We start from the raw sequence: 18,562 nt of genomic DNA, 5'->3' as shown, positions 1-18,562 counted from the left end.
AAAGAGGCCCGTGGTAACTCAATGTACCACTTGGCTGCGAGACCAATGAGTGTACGCTGGAAAAGACGTAAGCGGATGGAATCATCTGAGATGGAATTTGATGCACACCAGAGGTGGTAAGTCATCACGTGATTAGACGGATCCTCTCCAGACTTACCTTCGAACTTGGGTATATCGCTGGGCAACTTATTTGGCATTGGCGGCCAGAACTGAAGATATTGAATTGGATCGTTCGTTAGGCGCGTCAAGTCGGGTAAATCTAAAGTCGCAATAAACGGTAACTGCCGGTTAGGATCTCTAAAACTCTGAGTCACAATACCAGCCCCAGGAGGAGGATATCCAGGATAACTAGGAACAGGAGTCGCATTTGGGATATTATATCCTCCTGGAAAACCAGGATTAACCGGACCGTACTGGGGTTGCTGAGGTTGTTGATAAGTGTACCCAGGATACGGTTGATACTGGTAAACCGGTTGTTGGGCAGCTTGCCCAGGTTGATACTGTCCCTGGTACGGAGGTTGAACAAATTGAGGTTGAGTAGTAACAACCGTACTTGTACCAGGTTGGCCTGCAGGCATCTGGACTGTGGTTTGAACCGTGGGTCCAGACAACGGTACAGATGTCTGAGGAGTGGTTACAGGGACAGTAGAAACCGGAGCTGCCGATACTCCAGAAGTAAGCATGGTAGATGAAGCGGTAGTTGCTGCAGCCGTGTGAGGTGGAGTACCAGGTGCAATTGGCGGCTGAGTAACTACAGAAGTTACAGGGGTCTGAACACTTGACTGGACAGGTTGCAGTTGCTGGGGTGGACCAAGAACTGCAGGTTGTCCTGCTTGAGGTACCGACTGTATACTTGTTGACCCTGTGACGGATCCCATGTTAACATTCCAGGGTATTGACTCGTAACAGGTTGAGGATACTGAGATCCATAGCCGTATTGAGGATAGGGTTGATAACTGTAAGGTGCAGTCCCATATGATTGCCCTTGAGGTGGTTGATAACCTTGACCAGGGTATTGACCCGTAGGTTGATAACCTTGAGGTAAATACGAATACTGGGGTTGACCTTGACCTTGAGGTTGGTATCCTTGAGGTTGATACCCTTGGGGTTGATACCCTTGGGGTTGCCATCCTTGAGGTTGCCATCCTTGAGGTTGATATTGATACTGAGGTTGACTTTGGGGTACATATTGAGGCTGGGGTTGATACCCTTGGGGTTGATACCCTTGAGGTTGCCCCCCAGTCACGAATGAAGTACCTTGAGGTTGCCCCCCAGGCATTAACGAAGGTTGCCCCCCAGGCGGTAATTGGCCACCTTGAGGTTGGTTAATGGGAGTTGAACCTGACATCATATAAACGTCACCTATACTCAATGGTACATTACCACTGTTTCCAACTAATAACCCATGATCAACGGGTTGAGGAGATGCTCCCGCAAAGGTACCAGAAAGTGATTGATACCCAGTAGGAACAGAAGGACCGCCATGTAAAAATGATTCAGGACTTTGTGAAAACACAGATGACTGACCAGACATATTTACAGGAGAATGAATTCCTCTAGGTGGAACCGGAGTACGAGGTGTAGAAAAACCTACTGAGTTGTCTAAAAAATTGGTTAATGCAAGGTACCAAGATTCACTTCTAGGAGGACTGTAAAAGATGGATTCACGCTCCCTTAGATCAAGGGTAATTAGATCTTCAGAATCAGAAACGCCTATTTCTTCCTCTGGAACAAGTTCTTCTATAGCAATTAATCCAACAGGAAGATTTTCGGTGATAATTCTTTCTATTCTTGGTGAATCAGGAACACTAGGAGTTGGAGTAACAGGTTCGGAAATTTCAGGTTCTTCGCCTGTTTCACTGGCAGATGAAAAACTACCAGCAAGCTCGGAAACTGTAACAGCTTCGGGATTGTAACCTGTTTCTAAACTTTGGTAATCTGGATGGACTACCAAGGAAAATTCTCCTTCTTCAGGTGATCCTACTCTACTGCCACTAGGAGGAGTTACAAGGACCTTTAACCCTTCTAAATGACCCGGAATGTCTTCAGGAGATTCACCCCGCGATTTACGGAGTTTTCTTAACAAATCTATTCCGGTAACAATCTCAGGAGACTTGCCCCGAAGTCTACGGGACTGTCTCGGTAATTCCGCCACAATTAAAGATTTTAACTACAACACACGAAAACAAAGTAAAAATTTCAAATCAAACCACCTAAAGTCTTCTAAAGAAGCAAACAAATTTGAAGCACACGCCTAAATAATCTAGAGCGTCAAACCACACACAAACAGTAGTCTTCCGGACCAAAAGCGCTAGTTGGTGATTAGGCCCAACCTCGCAGGATTCAGTACAGAAATGGTGGGTGGAACAGTTACCCCGGCAACCTGCTTAATGAATAGACTGGACCAAGTTCCTCCACTTTAACCGTCTCGAAGTGAAGCGAACCCCCCAGAAAATCCAAGTGAGTATAACCGACGTCTGCTCCAGGTACAGTGGGACCTTCCCTCCACCGTCACCTTGGGTAGAATCCTAGATATTATGGCCACTAAGGTTACCAATCACAACAATTACACCTGGGGGAACAGTCTAAACTCCGACAGCACGCAAGGGCAGAGTAGCAAGCTCCAATCCCCTTACCGGCTCCTTGACAACAATCCAAGGTTTACCGATAAGTGACCCCTGGCTCCTCGACAATGGTTAATCCGAGGTTTACCGTTTGTAATACGTACTGCCTGGCGTCGTTCCCAACGAGGGAGGAATGATCCCCTCACTGGTTCGGACACGAGCTCGTGCTTCTCCTTTAAGAGGAGCTTTCCCAGAATGTAACTGAAACAATTGGATTTGTTCTACTCAAGATAGACTATCTGTTTGGTTTTGTAGTCTTGGAGAGTTAAGTACTCACCTACTCCAAGACCCTAGCCTAAGCTATGTTGGTGCTTCAGAGCCCTAGAAAAATAAAGATTACTAGATTGATTTTAATTTAAGCGTTACTTTTAAGGTTGTTTCTTAAGTCAAAAGGTGATGGAAGTGAAACCAGTGGTGTGTTGACTCGACTCGAAACCACTACAAAATGCACCTAGAATGATTTATCCACTACTTTACTTTTTCGATGAATTGCTTAACTAAAAAGTTGAGAGAATGCAATCTTTATAAAAGCAACTTCTTAATTGAAGACAATCAAAGAAACAATTCGTTTGTCTTTTCCAAGCATAAAAACATAACCTCTCTTTACATGCACGAAAAAACTCTTTTCTTCTTTCGAAAACAAAAAGCTACTTGAAACAAGACTTTTTAAGAAGATGTTTTTGTATTTTTCTTTTAATAAAGCAAATAAATCTAATATAACCAAAAATCAATCTTAACAACTCTTAAAATCTATGAAAATGCACTCATAAGCAAACTAAAGGCAAATTTACTCTAAGCAATCTTAACGAGGCCAAAACTAACAATGATTATTTCTAAGGTGTTTTACTTGATCACAATCAAATCAAGGACTAGCTTATTGCAGAACCAAAAACTAGTCAAAACAAAAATCTAATCTTTTTGTTCTTTTTGTAAAATGGAAATCAATACTTTATAAACAAGCAATTCGAAATTTGACCCAAAACAACTCAAATGGCAAGTTGCTCACAAAAGGAGACTTTACGACAGGCCCGACTTCTAAGAAGGTTGACTAACCAGAGAGATCTAAGGCTGGACAACTTTCTACTATCAAAGTCACTACAAAGCCTTTCCAAAAATCAAACCCTAGGTCTAAACTTCGTTGAAAACCACTAAAACACTCAAAGCTCACAAAACTAGTTCAGGTGAAAATTCTTGACAGGGTACTAAAGGATCTGGGCAGAAAACACTAAGGAAAAACAAAATCTAAAAGCAATTTAAAGCAAAAATGGAATTTTCTTAAAGTTTACAGGAAGACGCAGGCAACCCGTTGTCACAGGTGCGGCCCCGCTCTGTGCAGACGGCAACAGCGCGTCCAAAGACGCACTGTGCAGTACTCAGAGGGTGCGTCCTTCTGGAAAAATGAAGAAAAACCAAATCTAACTAAATCTAAAGCTAAGCCACCCAAATACTAATTCTCACAGTCAAAAACCAGAAAATAAAAATGATTTTCTCAAAGCAAAGTTCATATAAAGGAAAAGACTCTCTCATTAATGGATCCCCAGCGGAGTCGCCAATTTGTCACACGGAATTTGTCAAGGGTGCGGACACGACTGACCTTCCTAGAAGTCTAAGACATTCTAATGACAAACAAGACAAAATGGAGTGATCTTTCTCTAAATACACCTTTTACAACATGAAAACTACAAGTGTTTAGGCTTACCTTATTCCAAAACGCTGTTGTTGAAGTCCGTTCTTGACGATCCGGATGAGCTCCTCCTTCAAGTCAATTCCTGCAACCACAAACAATCAAACAATTACCAAGCACTTGCATTTCATATAATAAAACATATATTCAACATGCAGACCAAGGAACACATGAAATAACTCATTAACACAAGCTATTGAGAAAAATAAACCAGTTTGTATTAATAACGAAACAAAGAAACTCTTACAACCTGGCCTTGGTGTTGTGCAAGTTCCTCCCAGGGTCCATCAAGGGTTTTCCTCTACTTTGACAAAGCTCACCCTCTCCCAAGTAGAATCAAGTGAAGACAATCTCTCCTCACAAAGGCTCTAATGGAAGACCTAAATCCTGCAGCATTTACCCAAAGAAAATGTATAGCTCCAACCTCCTCTCCTTCTGGCTCAATGCCTTTATTTATAGTGCTGTAAAGAGGTTATTCAGGTCCACTATCAATGGGATCATCCCCCTCTTTGGGTGGGATAGCTCCCTTATTGATGGGATAAGTTCCCCCTTAATAGAGATACATGAACCAACTGGAGGCGCATCCATTTCATCAAACCGACCTCTAGAATGTTCTAGAAGTAACCACAAGTAACTTTTTCAAGATAAAACTCGCGCATTTTGCCTTTTACAGAGGGACGCACCTGTCCCTTAACATACAGAGCGTCCATGGACGCAGATTTTGTGAACATGGTCAGCGTCCCCGCAGGTAAGGCTAGAGAGAACCTGCGACCCCAGAGATAAACATAGTTTTTACAAGACTTTCTCTCTTCTTTGAGTTTGAGATGGATAACAGAGGCATGAGACTTGCCTAAGAGGGTAGCATGACTGTTGATTTGAGCCATACTAACTGTAAGTAGTCAAGGTGACATTTTTTAGTGTAACACTTGCCCACAGATTAGACAGATTTATTATGAAAGGAACCCTTATACAACAGCTGCATTTTTAAAAACAATGGGTGGGTACTGGCAGCATTTCGGATCACTACCCAATATACCCAGAGATTTTGGGTCCTCATAAAAAGCCAAAAGCCCCTTTCAAGTTCAATCATGGCTGGCTACAGGATCCTTCATATATCAAGATGGTTAAGGAATTTTGGACTCAAAACCCAATTGATAGGTCAGATACCTTGGCAAAAGGCTTCTGCTCTAACCTATCTCAGCTCAAGCACCTCTCTATTAAATGGGCCAAAGAAAAATACCAAAAGGAAAACTCAGCCCTTCTGCTCATAGAATCTGAACTCTCCACACTATCGGATGAACGAGGATTGGGGTTTTCCATAGCAGAGGACAAAATCCACTTGGTGGATCTAGAAAACCAGAAGTCAAAAATATTAAAAGATCGTGAGGAATCCATTCGTCTTCGTAGCAGAGCTATTTGGTTAAAAGCAGGGGATGACAACACTCGGTTCTTCCATAATTATGCAAAAGGCAGAAAGGTCAAAAATACAATCTGGAATATCCCATTGCTAGAGGGTGGAGTAGCAGACTCCTTCAATAAGCTCTCACACCTGGGATCTTCTCATTTCAGGAATCTCTACAAACAACCTCCTGGCTCGACTATTGCTGATATTATCAACATTGCTGGAAACTTCCCCAGATTTGTAAATGAGGATGAGTCGGAGGCACTATATGATCCAGTGACACCTGGGGAACTTGAGGGTACTCTAAAATGGTTCAAAAAGGAGAAAAGCCTGGGCCCATATGGTTGGACCATTGAGTTCTACATCGCATTCTATGAACTACTCAGCCATGATTTACTAAGGGTTGTGGAGGAATGCAGGGCATCTGGGTCACTGTACAATGCCATCAATTCGACATTCATAGCCCTTATTCCCAAATCGGACTCCCCTTCCTCCTTCGATGATTACCGCCCCATCTCTCTGTGTAATGTGCTCTACAAGATCATCTCCAAGATCATCGCAAATCGCCTCCGACCTATACTGTCCTGTCATATTGCCCCTCAACAATTTGCTTTCCTTGAACATTGTCAGATACATGAAGCCATTGGTTCGGCTCAAGAAGCCTTTCACACCATTTGGACCAGAAGCCATAAAGCCATTATCCTAAAGATTGACTTGGCAAAGGCATTTGATTGTGTTAGCTGGCTCTACATCAAGATGCTCCTCATCCACCTGGGCTTCCCCATCAATTTCATTACCTAGATCATGGCTTGTATCACCACCCCCACCTTCAGCGTTCTGATAAATGGGTCGGCATCATAGTTTTTCCACTCTGAACGCGGTCTCAGATAGGGTTGTCCTCTGTCTCCCCTTCTTTTCTTGATTGTCATGGATGGTCTGAGTCGATTGATTGCTTCAGCTAAGAGAAATGGGGAATTTAGTGGACACAAAATATCCGACGACTGCTTTCTCACCCATCTTCTTTTTGTGGACGATGTCATGCTTTTCCTTGATGGCAGCATCAGGGACTCTCGTACATTTTCGAAAATCCTCACCCTTTTTTCATCAGCCACTGGGATGCTTGCAAACAATTCTAAGTCATCAATCATCCTCACCAGAACCTCTAACCACGAGTCTCAATTTGCTCGGCAACTGTTTCCATTCTGCATTAGTCCCTTAGATCGTGGTCTCAAATATTTAGGTTTCTGGATCAAGCCTATCAGCCAAAAGATATCTGACTGGGTTTGTCTTGTCACAAAACTGGAAAAGCGCCTCAACATATGGAGCTACCGATATCTATCCAGAGCTGGTAGACTTGTATTGGTTAAATCTGTTCTGGAGGCTACACTGGTCTTTTGGATGGCTCTTGCTTGGATTCCGAGGAGCATCTTGGCAAGATTACACCAATTATGCAATTGATATCTTTGGAATGGGAACCTGGAAAAACGAATATTTGCATGGGTAGGATGGAAGAAGATAGCACTGCCCAAAAAATGGGGAGGCTGGGGATTAAAAGACCTGCCCACATTTTCACAAGCTCTTGCTGCAAAAATGGGGTGGACGTTACTCACTGGTCATAATCTCTGGACTAGCATTACATATCACAAGTGCATTTGGCCTCTGCACATAATGGAATGGATCCGACTTCCAAATTGGCCTAAATCCGACATCTCATCTGTATGGAAAGCACTTCTAAAATCCATGCCTCTCATCAGGGACAGCCTGGTTTGGAAAATCAACGATGGATCTATGGCTCGTATCGATACAGACCCATGGAATGGGTGCGGAGGTAGACATCTACTATCCGAGGCTCTCATACAACACCTAAATACACAAGAGATCAAGGTACCAGCTAACATCGCAGATCCACACAATTCATCCATTTTAGAATAGCGCTGGAAATCCGCACTACAGATCAATCTTCCACCCCACTGGCACCAGGAATGGACCGATTATATTAATACTTTAACAGAATCACACATAAGGATTAAACAGGGGTTGGATGAACTTATTTGGCATCAATCAGAGAATGGAATGTATACACCAAAGACGGGCTATTTAACGCTGATATCGCACAAGGTATTGGATCTAATCTCATTTTGGTGGAAGGCAATATGGAAGCTCACTGCGCCTCCCCAGACAAAAATCTTTTTTTGGTGTATTCTAAAAGGTATAGTCCCCACTGGTGAATATCTTATGTGCAAAGCTATATATGGGCCTACCTAGTGCACTCTATGCAAAAGCACATCTGAAATGAGTCTCCACCTGTTCCTGAATTGTACAGCGTTGATGAACTTGTGGCAATCCGTATCCGCAACTATACACTTCACAGGCAAATGGGAAGGCGATGATATTAACAGAGCCTGAGAATCATGGTATAATCGACACAAAGGATCCAAAATACAGAGCCTTCCCATTATTATCACTTGGTACCTCTGGTTGGCTCGGAACCGGGCTATTTTTAATGATAAACCTGTGAGCTGGCCACATCTATCTGCTCTTATTATATCAGCCTATAATGATATGCCTGAGCCTCTACAACCTCGTACTCGAAGACCACGCGACCCTCCGCATATTGATAGACGATCTCCATGGGCCGTTCTTGATGGTGCTGCCCAGTAGCAGGGGCGCGGGGGTGGTTTTATTTTATACATCAACAAACATCACTTCTATAAATTCCGGATGGGTTTGGGGATAGGCTCAAACAATTTCACTGAACTCATCACTCTTCGTCATCTCATGCATTTCTCATTGGGGCATAATTGCATGAGCATTCATATATTTGGAGACTCGAAGATCATCATAGATTGGTTCAACAATATTACTGTTTGTCACACACATACACTCAGTAACATATTGGATGAAATAAATATATTGAAGGCACAGTTTATTGACATTACTTGCAATCATATCTACAGGGAACACAACAACAGTGCCAACCAACTTTCCAAGGAGGCCACGACACTACCCCGAGGAGAGTGGATGATTCAGGAGCAGCACTGATCAAATGCATATCAATATTATCATTGACCTTATATAGATCCACATTACCATAGGGCGGCCAGCCCATGAGATGCAATATCAGGAAAATTTTTGTTATCATTTGAACAGTTTATTTTTGTATATAGTGGATATAATCTTTTTTACAGAGCCCTGCGTGGCAAATATGTACATATAAATAGAACAACTAAACGAACATCCCGCGTGATGTTTTTGTTTATAAACTAATATTATAGACCATATACTGAGCTCACAGAAGGCTGAAAGACTCTATAGCATATGCATAATGCATCTACAATATGTAATTTTTCAAGTTAATGAAAGATTACGATTTTTCCAGTGGAAAAAAGAGTATGCCATCCTCCTATGCTTTATGTGTGCTTTATGTGACCTGGAAGATCAGAAAAAAAAAAAAATTCATGTTAGTATATCTTTTGTTAAAGAAAAAAAAAAAACCATCTCCTCTTTCATTATTTTTTTATTTTAAAATATATATATATATATATATATATATATATATATATAGCTTGAGTGGGCCTAACGGTTAAGAGCATATGTTTCCTTTTAAGAGGTCACAGGTTCAAACCAGAGGGGGTAGAGTATGCATGCCTTCGTAGACTTAGCAGTCAATTTGCTACGTGGAGGTGGGTCCCTTGTCCCACAAACAATGGGGTCTCATACACTAATTTCGTGTCTGACTTGGCCGTGACCTTAAAAATGGATATTATTATTATATAATTTTAAAATGGAACAATTTTTTTTTTATTGTTTCTTTATATCTATATATCTATATATATATATATATATATATATATATCTATATATATATATATATATAAAGAGTTAATGGAACACATCTAAATTGAAAAAAAAAAACAAAAAGAGATTTGTTTATTTAAACAAATTTGAAATAATAAAAATAAATAAAAACACAAAAATGAAAATGAGAATAAAGCAAATTTAAACAAATAAAAAAAAATAATCATGGAAGCCAACTAAACAAATTGATACAAATGTTATGTATGATTCTGAAAAAATGAAAGATAGCTGTGCGTTCTACTGATTTTGAAAAAAAAATGAATTTCACCTGGCATTTACCTAAGAGGTTAAAAACGTCACTTTTAAAACACATTTTTTGACCAAATGAAAATGAATCTCAAAAATATAAAACATGGGTTTTTCTCATAACGGGGTGAATTATGTTTAGCACTAGAGATTTTCTCAAAATTTGTATTCTCTGGAGTCTTATTTGCCAGGTTGCGTGAAAAAAAAATGGTTTCAATTAAATGCAGCCAGAAACCGAGGCCAAGGCCACGACCATCCAAGGGTCCAGCCACAGAGCCTTGGCCAACCACCTAGCAGTGCTGCCAAGCTGCAGAGAAAATAAAAATCAATCAATAAATTTAAAAAAAAAAATTAATAAAAATAAAGAAATTAAATAATTAAATAACAAAAAAAAAATAATTATTAAAAAAAAAATTCTTACTGCATAAATTCTGAGAAGTGATATTTTTTCCATGCTTACAACCTGCAACTATATATATATATATATATATATATATATATATATATATACATTTCCCAAGATTTTATAGAATAAAAATTGATTAAAAAATCCACTATATAGGCAAAAAGGATGAGTTCAAAAGATCTAAAAAATGATCTGGCAAATATTTTGGAATTCCATTTTGCTAAAAAGCTTGGAAAGGATGAATTCAAAAGATATGAAAAATGATTTGGCAAATATTTTGGAATCATATTTTCCTAAAAATCTTGGATTTAGATTGGCCACTTGTCAAGTTGTTTCAATTTTCATTTTTAGAATAATTAAAATTTCCAAAATTCCATTAAATTTGTAAATGTGATTTGTGTAAGTCATTCAAATTCCACAGTGGAGGTTGTGAGTTCAAATCTTGTGGGTATTGGAATTTGTTAATTATTCTTCAATTTTGACACAACATTTATTAAACAACAAATTTGCCACCACATGGCAGCACAACATTGGCCAATATTGCACATTCATTACCACATCATCAGTCAAATAGTCAACATGTCACATCATCCATTTGCCATGTCACCCATTGCCGATTGAATCCTATAGACATGCATTTTCATTTCATAAAGTATTTTATATGATCATGTTTCTTTGAGTCTTGCAGGTACAAAAGCCAACAACATAAAAAGCTGGAAAATATTATTCCATGGCTCAGCCAAAGAAGATAGACAAGATTTTTAAATGCAGGAAGGGCACAATCCTGCAACTGAGAAACCTCATCACAATCTTCATTGTTTCACCCAAATTTCAAATAAGCACAAATTTCGCATACGACATCGGATTTCGACGATTCAAGCATCGTTGGAAAGATCTCGAAGATATCTACTCAATGAAAAAAATATCATCAGAATTTGAAATAATTAAAGAATGAAGAAATTTATGAAAAGATATAACAGGTAAAATGAGGCACTAGTTACAACACAGGTAGAAGTTCTTTCAGTTTTTCTTTCATGAATTTGTTTTATTAGTACCAATTCTTAGTTTTTTTTGTAATTGTCATAAGCAGAGAGACTTATCACCTCTCTCTTATGATAAGCTTACATTTCATTGCAGAAAAAGTACTAAGTTTTTTCAGGTTCCAGGAAGATAAACAAATGACCCCAAGCAAACATTGTCTTTTAAAGACCCCATTTCAAGCATGAGGACATACTTTTGGAGGTCAGGTAAGGCCAAAACTGGTGTGGTATTGATCTTCTCTTTCAATGTACCAAATGATTTACGCTGCTTTCCTCCCCACTGAAGTTTTTTATTCACACTCGTTAATGCATGCAAGGGGGATGCAATGATGGAAAAGTTGGAAATGAACCTTCTCTAGTATTTTATTGCACTCAAAAAGCTAAGAACCTCTATAACATTGGTGGGTTTAGGCCATTTTACAATCACATCAAATTTAGAAGGATTTATTTTCAATTGTCCTGATCTAGGTGGATATTGGTGGCCACCCAACAATTCCACTTGGACCCCCACCATTGTTTTTTTCATTTTTTCAGTTTCCTTAATTGTAGCACTGTTTACTATTTTTAGCAGTTTTTCAGGTCCTAAACTTCTGGAGCCATTTTCAGGCGCTGAATGACATTTTTCGAGAAAACTGGGAGCAACATTGGTCCATGGACAAACATCATGGACCAATGTTGCTCTTCCCGAAGTTGTAGTCCTCGGATATATCTTTCTAACAAGCTATTGTGTGCGTCAAATGAAGATCATATGCCAATGTTACGACCACAGGAAGTTAATGTACCAATTTACCCAAAACGGGGCCCATAGTTTGGCACTTCATCTCCTAGGGTTAGATTTTTGGATGTTTAGGGTTTTCCATTATTTTTCAACAATAAATAGGCCTTCGAGCTTCATTGTAAGACAGTTCATAGGCATGTAGCTGCCACATCTCTTCTTAGAGATAAGCTACCATCGCCCTAGCTAGTTTATTTCCATTTCTGTTTGTAAGCATATTTCAGTATTTTACAGTAATGAAATGAAGTATTATTTCTGCTGCATATCTGTATTTATGGTTATATCTATAATTTGTTGCATTCTTGCTTAAATTCAGATTAGTGGTATTAGAGCGGTCTACGCTTTCTCTGTCTTTCTTTGCATGTCCCCAATGAGGTTGGGATATAAGGAGTTAGGGCTTGAACTAGTCAAACCTGTGCAAAACCAACCTCCCAAATCCTGACGGCATCCCATGGTGGATGAAAAGAAAGATGAGGGGCCTGGAGACCCTATCAAAATCTTGCTTGAAGAGGCCCTCGAGCGACAAAGGGACGCGATGATGGACAACTTTTCCCAGATCCTTCAGCGGCTACCCAGGGGTGACACATCTACTTCTACCAACTACTTTGGAAGCGCCACACCATTTAAGGTACAAGTTAACTTTAACATTCCCATATTTGAGGGTCATATAGATGTAGACACCATAGATAAATGGTTAAATGTGCTAGAAGGGTATTTTTCTGTTCATGATTTTTTCGGCTGGGCAAAGATTACTTTTCTCTCTTCTCAAAGCCACCCCCCACAACAAGGATTGGTGGGAAACCTATTGCAAGCGGAAGGATTAAAGTACGGCCTCACTATTTTAAGGCGCACCCACTTGGAATTTATTCCGGGTTGCCATCAAGGAGCAGTACTACCCTGTCAGAAGCTATGAGGACCAATACATAAAGTGGACCACACTATGGCAGGGAAGGGACCAAGATATGCCGGAGTTTACCAACATTTTCCATACCCTTTGCACAAAGTTGGGTATCAAGGATTCCGAGTAGCGTTTGGTACTAAAATACTGTGGCTGCCTACATAGGTACATCCAGGATGAAATAGAATTCCTGAACATCTCCTTGCTCGACACGACATACTGATATGCCATCAAGATCGAGAAGGGGAATGATAAAGGGAAGTAGATTATCGATGCGGAGCCCAAGGCCATTTTTGCTGCCATGAAGATCCAGAAGGAGGAACTCGAAGATACAACGAAGGAGGAGTGCCTCTTCCACTCCCAGATGTGGGTAAAGAGCTCCCCGCTAAAGGGCTTACCGACCACAACACATCCACAACCGTACACCATCGGGTGGCTTCACCAAGGACGTGATCTTTGTGTGAGCTAGCAATGTCGCCTTCCATACAACATCAAGCCCTTCACGGATGAGGTATTGTGTGACATTGCTCCCCTTGATGTTTGTGATGTATTATTAGGCCAATCATACTTGTGGAAGCGACATGATGTGTATGAATCAAGGCCTCGTGTTGTTATTGTTACTTTGGGAAATAAGTTGTATAGGATACCAGAGGTAGCACCACCTATTGCCATCTCTTTGTGTTATAGCTCTGATACCACTTGTTATAGATCTAACCTGGAAATACTATAGATCTGATATGAAAATGTAAAATAATGCAAATGAACCCAGAAATAATATGAAATGAGTCTTTATTGATATCAAAACCTTTAAGGTAGGGCAACACCATACATTCACTCCTTAAGGAAGGAGAACACTCCACAAGCCATATGCATGTTCATACAATAATCCTTTACAATATTCCTTGACACGGAGCCTCTAGCCTCTATATCGGCCTCATACATACAATACCATGGGTCATTACCATGGTTCCCTCATACCATCAAATAATACCATGGGCCCATTACATTATTACTAACTACTTGTTGTCCCTTACATGATATGGGTTAACCACCTTATTTACTACTATGGCCCATCCCATTATTACATTATTACCTTGGGTACCTCCCTTTGTACCCCATATTATCCCCCCTAGGTATATAACATTCCACCCCCCTTAGCATGTTTTGTCCCCGAAACATGGGAAGAACACAAATAATAAGATCTACTCAAAAGAGTAGTCCACTGGTACCATGCACGTGCATCTAGCCATCCAAGAGAAAGGTGAACCCTCGGTCTCACTGGTGCCTCTCTCGCTTCAGATGGAAGTTGACCGTGGTAGCTCTTCTGTGTTGATGTGTAGTAGGTGGATCTTCGCTCCTCTCTATTCGTCCTGTGGGGGTTGTTGTCCGTGTGGCTAATTGGTTGCCATCTGCATGGTTGTCTTGCGGGGTGATGTGGGTGATGATATGTTGAAGTTTTAACCCACGATGGCTTTTTCTTTAATTCACCCCTTACTGGAGCCTGACTGTTATCTGGTGCATGTTGTGGTGCCTGCTGTGGTGTCTTATCTTTCAATATTACTTCAACCACTGAGCCCTCCTCTGATGTATCAGCACCTGTAACCTTTTCTGCTTCAGCCTCTGTTTGTGTTTGATTGTCGATCATCACTGGCTCATCATCTAATATGTCAAACCCTGGAACATTTTCTACTTTAGCCTCCTTGGACTCTACTTGTTTATTAATGGAAATATCCTGTAATGTAATTTTCTTCTTTTTATACCAGAGCTTTAAGAATTTCCTCTGCACATTAATATTGATAGTACCCACTGATTCCATCCAAGGGTATCCCAAAACAACATCCATGTTATCCATATCTGAAGCATAAAAATCACCATGCAACACATACTTATCCATAGAAAGCTTCAAATCCTTATAAATTTGAACATCCTCATCATCAACCTGTGTAGTTTCAATGTGTTTTGCTGGAACTTGCAATTTTTTTGCCAAGTTGACATTTGTGAGATTTTTTTTGCAACTCGGATTTATAGACACAATGATTTTCTCCTTCTGAATCAATCCATGAACCTGCAATAAGGAGGTACCAGCAAAAAATAACCCTTTTGGTTCCTTGGTTTCCTTCTTTCCTGTAAAAATAAAATCTTTGCTAGGTTGTGTGTCTGTCTGTGTGAGCTTATCCACAAGATTAGTTTTACGGTCAAAGTGGTCCATAAGAGCTTTTGTAAATATGTCCCAAGTCAAGGGCCTTCGATAGTAACGTTGATGCCATTGCCACCATTGCCGTCTTTCATTGTCCAAGTACATTGTTCCCACACTCAGCTGAGTCTCATCATCCATGATGTAATGCAATCTAAAAAATTTATCCATTCATGCTAGCCATTTGGCTATATGAGAGCCATCAAAATTATACAAGTCCCTCAAATTCTCATCTGGGCCCGCCATCACAAAAAAAGTGGCGAAAATTTGAAATGGTCACAATTCCATCAATATTTCTCAGAATCTCTATTATAACCTATTTTTGGAAATGGAACAACAATTCTGCATCTGCCTATATGATATAAATCCTAATCCAGGCACTAGAATTTCATATCTGTGCTGCTAATCTCTCGCCGTCAGCAAAATTTCTGAAAAAAAGCGCTGATTTTAAATCAGCGATATCTCCCTCATCCGGACTCCGATTCGACTGATTTTTTTTTAAATTGAGTATTTTTTCACAAAGAATCCATATATACAATTATATTTTGTAGATCTTGCACCAAGACATGCAGATCTATGCCACAAATTTGTTGCCCCGAAAAATTGTCTGCAACCCCATCGATTTTTAAATCAGCGATATCTCCTTCATCTGGACTCCGATTTGACCATTTTTTTTTGAAATCGGGTATTTTTTCACATAGAATCTAGATCTATAGTTATATTTTGTAGATATTGCACCAAAACATACATATATGATCTGCAAACTCGCCGCCCCTGAAATCCTGCAAAAAAAAAAAAAAAAAAAAATCTCCACTTTTGCCCAAGAAAGTGCTCTGATACCACTTGTTATAGCTCTGATACCACTTGTTATAGATCTAACCCAGAAAAACTATAGATCTGATATGAAAATGTAAAATAATTCAAATGAACCCATAAATAATATGAAATGAGTCTTTATTGATATCAAAACCCTTAAGGTAGGGCAACACCATATATTCACTCCTTAAGGAAGGAGAACACTCCACAAGCCATATGCCTGTTCATGCAATAATCCTTGACAATATTCCTTGACACAGAGTCTCTAGCCTCTATATAGGCCTCATACATACAATACCATGGGTCATTACCATGGTTCTCTCATACCATCAACTAATACCATGGGCCCATTACATTATTACTAACTACTTGTGGTCCCTTACATAATATGGGTTAAACACCTTATTTACTACTATGGCCCATCCCATTATTACATTATTACCTTGGGTACCTCCCTTTGTACCCCATATTATCCCCCCAGGTATATAACATATTATCCCTAGGGGGGATAATATGGGGTACAAAGGGAGGTACCCAAGGTAATAATGTGATAATGGGATGGGCCATAGTAGTAAATAAGATGGTTAACCCATATCATGTAAGGGACCACAAGTAGTTAGTAATAATGTAATGGGCCCATGGTATTAGTTGATGGTATGAGGGAACCATGGTAATGACCCATGATATTGTATGTATGAGGCCTATATAGGGGCTAGAGACTCCGTGTCAAAGAATATTGTCAAGGATTATTGTATGAACAAACATATGGCTTGTGGAGTGTTCTCCTTCCTTAAGGAGTGAATGTATGGTGTTGCTCTACCTTAAGGGTTTTGATCAATAAAGAATCATTTCATATTATTTCTGGGTTTATTTGAATTGTCTTATATTTTCATATTAGATCTATAATATTTCCGGGTTAGAGCTATAACAAGTGGTATCGGAGCTATAAAAAGTGGTATCTCAACTTCCGTAGGTTTGTGTTGGGATTTTCTCATATCACTTAGCCCTTGAGTCAAGTCACCAAGGGAGGAGCGAAATAAAAATTCTTTTGGTAGGAATCTCAATAGAAGGCATTCACAGAGTTGAAACATCACCTATGCTCGGCACCAGTGCTCACATTACCAGACTTGCAACAACCATTTGAGGTAGAGATAGATGCCTTTGACTATGCTATTGGGGTAGTCCTTACTCAACATGGGCATCCAGTGGCATATCACAGTGAGACACTTTCAGACACAATTCAGAAGTATCCCACTTATGCAAAGAGATGTTTTCCATTGTGCAAGTTTGCCGACAATGGAAGCATTACATTTTGGGGAAGGAAACGATCATCCACAGAGACCACTGACCCCTGCAGTTCATACAGACCCAATGGAAATTACAGAATGATCACCATCAGAAGTGGTCCACATACCTACAATAGTTCCATTTGAATATCAAGTATAAGAAGGGAAGCACCAATAATGTTGCAGATTGCCTCAGTCGACCACCGATCATGGCGTTAACCACCGTGCTCAACTCTTATGGGCATGAGACTTATGATTGGCCACTTCTCTACAAAAGTGACCCAAAATTCAGCCACACATACCAGACACTCTTGGAGGGTCAGCATGTTCTAGATTTTCACCTCCAGGATGCCTTGTTTTGCCACCTGGGTCACCTTTCTGTTCCTTCAAGCGAGCGTGCCAAGATTATTTTGGAAGCACATTACAGTCAGGCTACTGAGCATTTTTAGGTTGAGAAAATGGTGACAATACTACAGAAGTATTTATATGGGCCGAATCTTCGAGAGGATGTCCGAAAGTACATCAGATCATGCACTGCCTGCACCATTGCCAAACCGACCATAAAGAAGCAAGACCTTTATACCCTGTTGCCTACCCCTTGTCGACCTTGGGAATCCATCTCCATGGATTACATGTAGGTCTTTCCTTCTACTAAGCACAAAAACGACTGTGTTTTTTTGGTCGTCGATTAGTTCTCGAAGATGGCCATTATGGCGTCCTGCAAGAAGAATATCACAGCGGAAGCCACTGCTAAACTCTTCTTTGAACGAGTGTGGGTACACTTTGGGATCCGACAATCTATCATCTCAAATCAGGATAGCAGGTTCCTAAGTACCTTTTGGTCCAGTCTATGGTTGATGCTAGACACCAAACTCACTAAGTCCATAGCCTTCTATCCCCAAACTGATGACCAGTCAAAGGTTGTCAACAGGATGATCATACACATTTTGTGCATGTACAACTCAAAGCATCCACGCACATGGGATGAGATCCTTCCCTATGTTTAAAATAGTTATAACCGGGCTCTCCATAGCTCAACTGGCCACAACCCTTTTCAGGTGGGCTTGGGATTCCAGCCACTATGTCCCATTGATGTGGCCATGCCATTTGCAGCTACTCAGGTAGATTCAACTCATGTCGAGTTCGAAATAGATAAGGTAAAAAACTTCATTGAGCATATCCAACATATTCACCAGTAGGTCCATGAAATTTTGGAGAAATCAAATGCCAAGTACAAGTAGCGACATGATCAACATCGGGTGCCACACAAGTTTTAAGTGGGTGACAAAGTATGGTTGCATTTGCAAAAGGAAAGCCTTACCAGAGCTTATCG

This window comes from Pinus tabuliformis, chromosome J (assembly GCF_031772625.1).
Source record: "Pinus tabuliformis cultivar Carrire ecotype Pingquan chromosome J, CPIR1, whole genome shotgun sequence".
NCBI classification, from domain to species: Eukaryota; Viridiplantae; Streptophyta; class Pinopsida; order Pinales; family Pinaceae; genus Pinus; species Pinus tabuliformis.
The sequence above is the reverse complement of the archived record's forward strand: the minus strand, read 5'-3'. Positions refer to the sequence as shown.